General features: G+C 43.4%; 1 long non-coding RNA gene across 1 annotated transcript; it reads left to right on the top strand.

The window, feature by feature from the left end:
* The first annotated feature begins 225 nt into the window (after positions 1-225).
* Positions 226-8,770, top strand: LOC120316023. The gene is made up of 3 exons (XR_005558844.1): positions 226-293; positions 2,974-3,039; positions 7,985-8,770. It is a non-coding gene; the product is annotated as an uncharacterized LOC120316023 (long non-coding RNA).
* Positions 8,771-9,097: the final 327 nt, after the last annotated feature.

Raw genomic sequence — 9,097 nt, 5'->3', positions numbered from 1 at the left:
ACCAAGGATAATTGCTTAAATGCTTCGTTTCATGTAAGGTTAACACCTCTGCACATTCAGGTCTGCTTTTTTTTCAGTAACCAATTTTTTTTTCAATGCAAAATTACCAGAGAGTAACAAACTGCAGCTTTTTTGGGGCGGGGGGGGGGGAATTGAATTGGCAGTGATTAACAAGAAAACTATTCATGTACTTTTTCTCTTTTTTTGTCCTTTTTTTTTGCGCAGATAATTTTCAAGATCAGATGAAGCGGGAGCTGGCCTACCGAGAAGAAATGGTTCAGCAATTACAAATTGTAAGATACTCTGCGGAGTGGCTCTGGATTAAAAATGCACTCATTCTGATATCTGTGACTATTTGCCCTGGTTGGAACAAAGGAATTTGGGGTTTATTTTTTATTTTTATTTTTATTTTGGCGTTAGTGTGACTTTAATTATTTTCTGCCTTTGCATTACTCCTGGCAACTGCCTGCCATTTTTCTGGGCCACCTTTGCAGAAGGAGTTTGCCATTGCCTGCTTTTAAGGGCTGTGAAAGAGAGGCTGGCCCAAAATCATTCAGCTGGCTTCGTGCATAAAGTGGGACTAAAACTTACGGGTCTTCTCATTTCTAGGCTGGTGCCTAAACCACTACAATTAACCCTCAACTTAACGGCCTTAACACAGTCCAGAATTTCCATTGTACATCATGATGGTTATAAGCAGTGGTGGGATTTAGCCGGTTGGCACCAGTTCAGCAGAACCGGTAGCTAATTTTTTATTGCCCACACAGAGAACAACTTCCCACCCACACATCCATGTCACTTCTTGTCAAGGTGATGGAATAGGCATCCCAGTCTCCCAGCACCCTTGCCTGCTTACTTTTTTTACTGCACCCTCTAGCACAGGGGTCTTCCAACCTGGCCTTTTTATGACTGGTGGACTTCAGCTCCCAGAATTCCTCAGCCAGGCACGTGTGCCTGGCTGAGGAATTCTGGGAGCTGAAGTCCACCAGTCATAAAAGGGCCAAGTTGGAAGACCCCTGTTTTAAACCCTACTCTCTCTGTGGCACAAAGTATTTCAAAAACCAACTGGAGAATTCCTTCATTTTCCACAGATCATTCATTGCTCTTTCCCGTGGTCCAGAAATCTCAACAAGATTCATCTCAGCCAAATGATCGACAATGCATATTATAAAAGTCTTTATTACACGACAGGTCATAATCGTGTTTCATTATTGTTACAAGGCAATCTATCTCTGCATTTAGAGCAATAAAATGGGCCAGAAAGGGCAAAGGAGAACATTTAGGTCCAATGGAGGAATCTGCAAACCCAAGAAACGGCTTATATTCTTTATATTCTTCATTGAAGGAATAATCCACCAGGTCTGCGCCACTCCTCAACTACTTTTTACATCAGGAAATGCTATATATAACACAGGGTTCTTCCAACTGGGCCCTGTGATGACTGTGGACTTCATCTCCCAGAATCCCTCAGCCAGGCACCTGTGCCTGGCTGAGGAATTCTGGGAGTTGAAGTCTACAAGTCATCAAAGGGCCAAGTTGGAAGACCCCTATGTTAAAACAGTGCTTTGTGCAATGACCCACCAAAGTAATTGCTCATATATTTGCTTTTTCAGTGAAGAGACCCATGCACAGAAGCTTAACACACACACACACACACACACACACACACACACACACACACACACACACACATCCAGTTGAGCAAATTGTGGGAACAGCGTAGAAAAGTGGAAGCATGATTGCTGTTTATTTCCTCCCGCATCTAGCGGAAAAGAAGGAAGTCTATCGTCACAGTCACTTGTCTGAGATGGCATAGGTTCTCCTGCTTGAGCAGGGGGCTGGACTAGAAGACCTCCCAGGTCCCTTTCCAGCTCTATTCTAGTCTAACCCCTGCTGCAGAAATCCAGTCTGCATTACAATCAAGGGGGGGGGGGTACAAAAATTGGGAACTCAGATGCGCTGCTGCCATCTAGTGGCTGTGCAGAGTCTTGCAGCCTAGATCTGGTTGCCGTGGTGAGTTGGGATGATAGGATGCGGACTTTAACTCCCGGATGTGGACTTCGATTCCCAGAATTCCCCAGAATGCCGGCTGGGGAATTCTGGGAGTTGACGTCCACACTCCTTAAAACTTGCATGAGGTGGAGAAACACTGATTGATAGTGTGTTATCTGAAACGTTGAAAGTGGCAGATGAGAAGAGGATCATAAATCCGCTTTAAACAGATTTGTGAGGGGTGGGGAGAGGGAACACTTTGCTTTGAAAAGGTTCTTGATATGTCCAGAATCATCTAAATTACAGCGTTTCTCAACCTTGACAATTTTAAGGCATGTGGACTTCAACTCCCAGAATTCCACAGCCAGCATTGCTGGCTGTGGAATTCTGGGAGTTGAAGTCCACATGCCTTAAAATTGTCAAGGTTGAGAAACACTGATCTAAAAGTTAAAACTTGAAGTACTCTGTTGTACTACAAGGTGGAGCCTCTGTAGCCCCCTTGACGCAATATGGACTTCAACTCCCAGAATTCCTGAGTCACCATAGCACCCAACTACCCTCTTGGTAGATGGGAGCAAAAAAAAAAAATACAGATTGATTTATTGCAATGTGTCCCCACCTCAGCAAGTTTAAGACATTTGGACTTCAACTCCCAGAATTCCTGAGCCAGCATGACTGGCTCAGGAATTGTGGGAGGTGAAGTCCACAGGGGGTAAAGTTGCCTACAATACTCAATGACATTTTGCACCCTGCTGTTTTTACTTTAGTAAAGGATAATTTTCTACAAGACTACCCCTTTTGTTCGATTATATATTTACTCATTTTAAATGAAATCCGCGCACATTACTCTTATCCACATCAGTCTTATGGTCTACATAATAGGTAGGATTGCCTGTCTGGCAGGATTTTTGGATGCAAACCTCTACTGTGTTTTAATGTGCCTTTTGGTGCTGAATGAGATGTTCCTCTGTTTTCTTTCAGATCCCCTATGCAGCAAGCTTGATCAGGAAAGAAAAACTTGGCACACATCTCAGCAAAAGCTAAAAGGTGAGCTCGTAAGAGAATAGAATAGAATAGAATAGAATAGAATAGAATAGAATAGAATAGAATAGAATAGAATAGAATAGAATGTGGAATGGAATGGAATGTGGAATGGAATGGAATGGAATGGAATGAATAGAATAGAATAGAATAGAATAGAATAGAATAGAATAGAATAGAATAGAATAGAATAGAATAGAATAGAATAGAATGAATAGAATAGAATGTGGAATGGAATAGAATAGAATAGAATAGAATAGAATAGAATAGAATAGAATAGAATAGAATAGAATAGAATAGAATAGAATAGAATAGAATAGATGAAAATGAGTGGAGTAGAATGGAACAGAATGGAGAATAGAGAATAGAGAACAGAACAGAATGGAATGGAATTACTGAATAGACCTTATCCCATTTCGAACAAATGGCTGTCCAGTCTCTTCTTAAAAACTTCCCATGTTGGAGCATTCACCGCTTCTGGAGGCGGGTTGTTCCACTGGTTAATTGTTCTCACTGTCAGGAAGTTTCTCCTTAATTCTAGCTTGCTTCTCTCCTTGATGAGTTTCCATCCATTGCTTCTTGTCCTGCCTTCAGGGGCTTTGGAGAAGAGCTTGACTCCCTCTTCTTTAGGGCAGAATAGTTTGACACCTCCCCTTCTTTGTAGCAGTCTTTTAGATATTGGAACACTGCTATCATGTCCCCCCCCCCCAGTCCTTCTCTTTGTTAGACTAGACATATCCAGCTTCTGCAACCGTTCATGATATGTCATATTTGATCATTTCCTAGACAGATGCTTCCCCCTGTTTTCCAAGTTCATCCCCATAAAGGTACGGGGGAATGGCATGTGGGAATCCCACATACCCTTTCAATCCCTAAGACAATTAAAAGTTGAATCTTAGTAGTTCCTGATTACTGGTACATGGTTATGGACTTTTTAACAAAGCATGGTGTACCGCAACCGTAACAAGAACTGGCTTCTAACAAACTCAATGGGGGAAGCTGGATTCATTTAACGAGCATGGCAAAAAATATCATAACGTTGGACTTGGAGGCTTATCTGTGTTGTCTTTGGTCACCTGAGTAGTGCAAAGGGCGGTGGGGCCTTCTCGGTCCTTTCCGTGGTCCCAAGAAGGCTCCACTCCCATTTGCACCACTCAGGCGACCCCGAGGACACAGAGAGAAACCTCCAACTGGCCTCAACGACTCTCTAAAAAGGATGCAAATGACCAGCAGTCTGCAAGGAGTATCAATCCTTCCATTCCCCACCATCCAGTCAGAGCTGAAGAAGCTTCTTGGATGGGAAGGGAAACGTCTTAAAGAAAAGGCTCCACACCCATTTGTACCACTCAGGTGACCCTGAGGACACAGAGATAAATCTCCAAGTGGCCTCCATGACTCTCTAAAAGGATGCAAATGACCAGCTGTCTGCAAGGAGTATAAATCCTTCCATTCCTCACCATCCAGTCAGAGCTGAAGAAGCTTCTTGGGATGAGAAGCGAAACGTCTTCGAAGAAAAACAAGGAAGTCCAGTTGCCTCGTGAAAAAAGCGCTCTTGGGATAACCATGACATGGTTGACTGAGAATCCCTCTAGACAGTACATGCCAACAGCTCTCTGACTAATTTTATTTTTTTATTTTGACTGACGAAGTTACTCGGAGGAGTAACAAAACATCTCAGATGAACAAACTTCGGCTCAGTCGCCCGCCGTGATTTAACCTTTTGAGATGCTTTTGGCCTGGATGACTGAGTCTCCAGCGACCTACTGCAGCGTTTGTTTTAAACGGATTCAAGGAAAAAAAAGTGGCTTCAGACCAGTGGTTCTCAACCTGTGGGTCGGGACCCCATTTGGGGTCGAACGATCATTTCACGGGGGTCGCCAAACAACGCAGTCCGCCATTTTTTCCCCCTTTTCCTTAGCTGTGCTCCTCCCTTTTATTCTATTGGCTTTTGAAAGCCAATAGAAAAGACTCTCTTGAATAGAGTCTAATTCTATTGGCTTTCAAAAGCCAACAGGAATTGTCCAGGCTGTCTCTGCCCTGCTGAGCCTGCCAAAAGTCCCAGTCTGCCAACGGTGCTGCACCAGTTGAGTAGTCCTCAACTTACGACCGGTTGAGTAGTCCTCGACTTACGACCGGTTGGGGATCGCGGCATTAAAAAGGTTGAGAACCACTGCTTCAGACGTTGGCCCGACCGTATTTCCTTCTTATTGCCTGCAATGTAGGACAGCGAAGAATGAGGTGGGGTGGGGTGGGGGAATAAATCCACTGTTTTGAGTGGTCCTGCTGAACAGTCAGGATGAAATCCATCGCTCTTCTGCCCGGGAGCTGAAATGAAAGGCGCTGTCACAATTCTGCGCGTTTCAACCCTCAATCTCTCCAGAAACGCTGGGATTTGACCGGCAGTCATTTTCTGTTTTGCTGACTCAGCAATGTGGAGAATGCAATAGCAAAGGAAGCTATTCACTCACTGCCCTGTCTTCGGAGTTTGGAAAGAAAAGCCCTCGGCTAAAGATTTTGTCAGGACAGACTTGACTCTTGATGATGAACTTTGGACCTAGACGTGAATCTTTCATTGCTATAATATGGAATTAGGCTGCCACCTTCTCGAGTTTTGCTTAAGGCCCCCGCCCCCCCCCTTGTCTACAGCTTTAAGATCTTCGGGTGGCCTCATGTCTAAGTACTACTAATAATAATAATAATATAACACTCCGGACTTAACAATTGTCGATAAGAAAGACAAAAAAGTCTGGATAGTGGACGTGGCAGTGCCTGGAGACAGCAGAATAGAAGAGAAAGAACTGGAGAAGATAACAAAATACAAAGACCTACAAATAGAAATAGAAAGACTGTGGCAAAAGCAAGCAACGGTAGTACCAATAGTCATAGGCTCCTTGGGTGCAATCCCAAAACAACTGGAGCACCACTTGAACACCATTGGCATTGACAAATTCGCTATTAGTCAGTTGCAAAAGGCGGCCTTATTAGGAACTGCTTCCATCCTGCGACGATACCTGTAATACCATCAAACATCCACATCTGCCTATCCCAGGTCCTTGGGAAGGACTCGATAGGTAGACAAAAGGCCAGATCCAGTCTGAACCTCTGGCTGACTGTGCGATGATCCATAATAGTAATAATAATAATAATAATAATAATAATAATAATAATAATAGTAGTAGTAGTAGTAGTGGTAGTAGTAGTAGTAGTAAAGTTGGAAGGGACCTTGTAGGTCATTTAGTCCAACCCCCTGCTCAGGCAGGATCTGTAATACGAGATCTGTAATACCATCAAACATCCACATCTGCCTATCCCAGGTCCTTGGGAAGGACTTGATAGGTAGACAAAAATGCCAAATCCAGTCTGAACGTCTAGCTGACTGTGCAATGATCAATAATAATAACAATAATAACAACAACAACAGTGACAACAATGACAATAATAATGATGATGATGATGATGATGATGATGATGATGATAATAATAATAATAATAATAATAATAATAATAATAATAATAATAATAATAATAATAATAATAGAGTTGGAAGGAACCTTGGAGGTCTTCTAGTCCAACCCCCTGCTCAGGCAGGAAACCCTATAACATTTCAGACAAATGGCTGTCCAGTCTTTTGATATAATCCCGCTTAGTGTATAATCCCATTTGGAATACTGCATCCAGTTTTAGAATAGGATAGGATAGGATAGGATAGGATAGGATAGGATAGGATAGGATAGGATAGGATAGGATAGGATATTGGAATATACTCTAGTCCAGCCCCCTGCTCAAGCAGGAGAACCAGGGGTGGGATTCAAATATGTGAACAACCGGTTTTCTGTGTGGATGCCGATTCTGGGCCTGGGCAACAAAAAATTAGCTACCGGTTCTGCCAAAGTGGTGCAAACCAGCTGAATCCCACCAGTGAGGAGAACCTATACCATCTCAGACAAGTGACTCTTCCAGTCTCTTCTTAAAAGTCTCCAGTGATGGAGTGCCCGCGATTTCTGAAGGCAAAACTGTTCCACTGGTTAATTGTCCTCACTGTCAGGAAGTTTCTCCTTAATTCCAGGTTTTGTTCAGTATGATATAAAAAAGATGTTTCAGACTCTAGAAAGAGTGCAGAGAAGAGCAACAAAGATTATTAGGGGACTGGAGGCTACACTGTGCAATGAACAGGAACTGGGTACGTCTGGTCCAGTGTTTCTCAACCTTGACAATTTTAAGGCATGTGGACTTCAACTCCCAGCAATGCTGACTGTGGAATTCTGGGAGTTGAAGTCTGGGAGTTGAAGTCCACATGCCTTAAAATTGTCAAGGTTGAGAAACACTGGTCTAGTCTAAGAAAGAAAAGGATGAGGGGTGACAGGATAGCAGTCTTCCAATATCTCAGGGGCTGCCCCAAAGAAGAGGGAGTCAAGCTCTTCTCCAAAGCACCTGAAGGCAGGACAAGAAGCAACGGATGGGAACTAACCAAGGAGAGAAGCAACCTGGAACTAAGGAGAAACTTCCTGACAGTCAGAACAATTAACCAGTGGAACCACCTGCCTCCAGAAGCGGTGAATGCTCCAACACTGGAAGTTTTCAAGAAGAAACTGGACAGCCATTTGGCCACAACCACCCAGTCTGCTATGACCACCACAGCCACGCCTACCCAGTGGGCCATGCCCAGCTGACGGGCACCCAGCTGACCGGCACCCGGCGAGAAATAAGTGGGTTTTGGGTTGCAGTTTGGGCACTCGGTCTCTAAAAGATTCGCCATCGCTGCTCTAGCCCTATCTTACTATGTGAGAAGGAGGCTATTTTTTTCATCTCCCACACTTCCAAGGTCTGTTATTCTGTATTCAGTTTTGGAGACCACTCAAAGTTGGCTCAGCTAGCTGGACTTTAGCTGTGTAGCGAGGTCCATTCGGTGGGCTCAAGGTTTTCTAATATTTCTTTTTCTCTGTCCCTCTAGCAGGACCACAAGACCCTCTTGTCAGAGACTGCTCATCGCTCTGAGTTTGGATGTTTCTAAAGACTGAAAATGGGAGGACCTCGGGCAATTCAAAAAACACAACACAGAAGAAATAAAAACGGCTCTCCTGACGACGTGGCCTCAAAGCTTTATGGACCCACTGTAGACCTGAGAAAGCAGTAGCCATTGATTAAGAACCAAAAGAGAAATTAAAAACCTGGAAACACGTCTTGCATCTTTTTTTGATGGTACCAAAGTTTGGTTGGGTGACTTTAGAAGGACTCCGGAGTGCGATATAAACTGTGGAAAGGCCGTGTGGCTGTCCAGATCGACCCACAAGGCATAGGATCTCCCGGTGCTTCCGATTCCAATGCTATGAAACGCATTTGGGATGTCAGCTCTTCTCCTTCTCCTTCGGCAGAACGATTCTTCTGGAGAATGAGGTCTATAAGCAGACCTGGGGAGAGAGTCATCCTTGGACATATTGATGGAAACGCCCTTAGCCACATCTGGCTCTTTCTAAAAAGAGACTGCAAAACACAACTTTTTCCAAGTTTTTCCCCAGTACTTTGCTTGCTGTACAAATGAAGGTGAATCATTCTTCCGGAAATATTTTACAATGTACGATTGAGTGTAATTAAATAAAAAAAAAAAAAAAAATAAATATAACCACTCAGACTAAAAACAAAACAAAAAAAAAAGAAAGGTATTTAACTCTGTGGTAGTTTCTTTTAACATTCATGTGGATTAAAACAAAGTCTATAATAAAAACGGAAAACTATACGATGTGGCTCCTTTCTCGCGCACGTTTGCTCAACTCCTTCTCTTCTCTTTGTGGGTCACGAACAAAAACACAAAAGGTGTGTTTTTTTTCTGCTTAAAAGGTCTTCGTGGCTACTTTTGGGGTTAACGACCGGAGCAGATTTAAGCTAGTGGAAGGAAGCTAGAAATAGAGGCAGAAACGGCGAATGCTCCAACACTGGAAGTTTTTAAGAAGAGACTGGACAGCCGTTTGTCCGAAATGGTATAGGGTTTCCTGCCTGAGCAGGGAGTTGGACTAGATGACCTCCAAGGTCCCTTCCAACATCATTCTAGAAAAGTGGTAGCAGGCGA

This window comes from Crotalus tigris, unplaced genomic scaffold (genome assembly GCF_016545835.1).
Source record: "Crotalus tigris isolate CLP2741 ecotype Arizona unplaced genomic scaffold, ASM1654583v1 scf7180000019204.250258, whole genome shotgun sequence".
In the NCBI taxonomy this organism is placed as follows: domain Eukaryota; kingdom Metazoa; phylum Chordata; class Lepidosauria; order Squamata; family Viperidae; genus Crotalus; species Crotalus tigris.
This window is presented reverse-complemented; position numbering and strand designations above follow the sequence as displayed.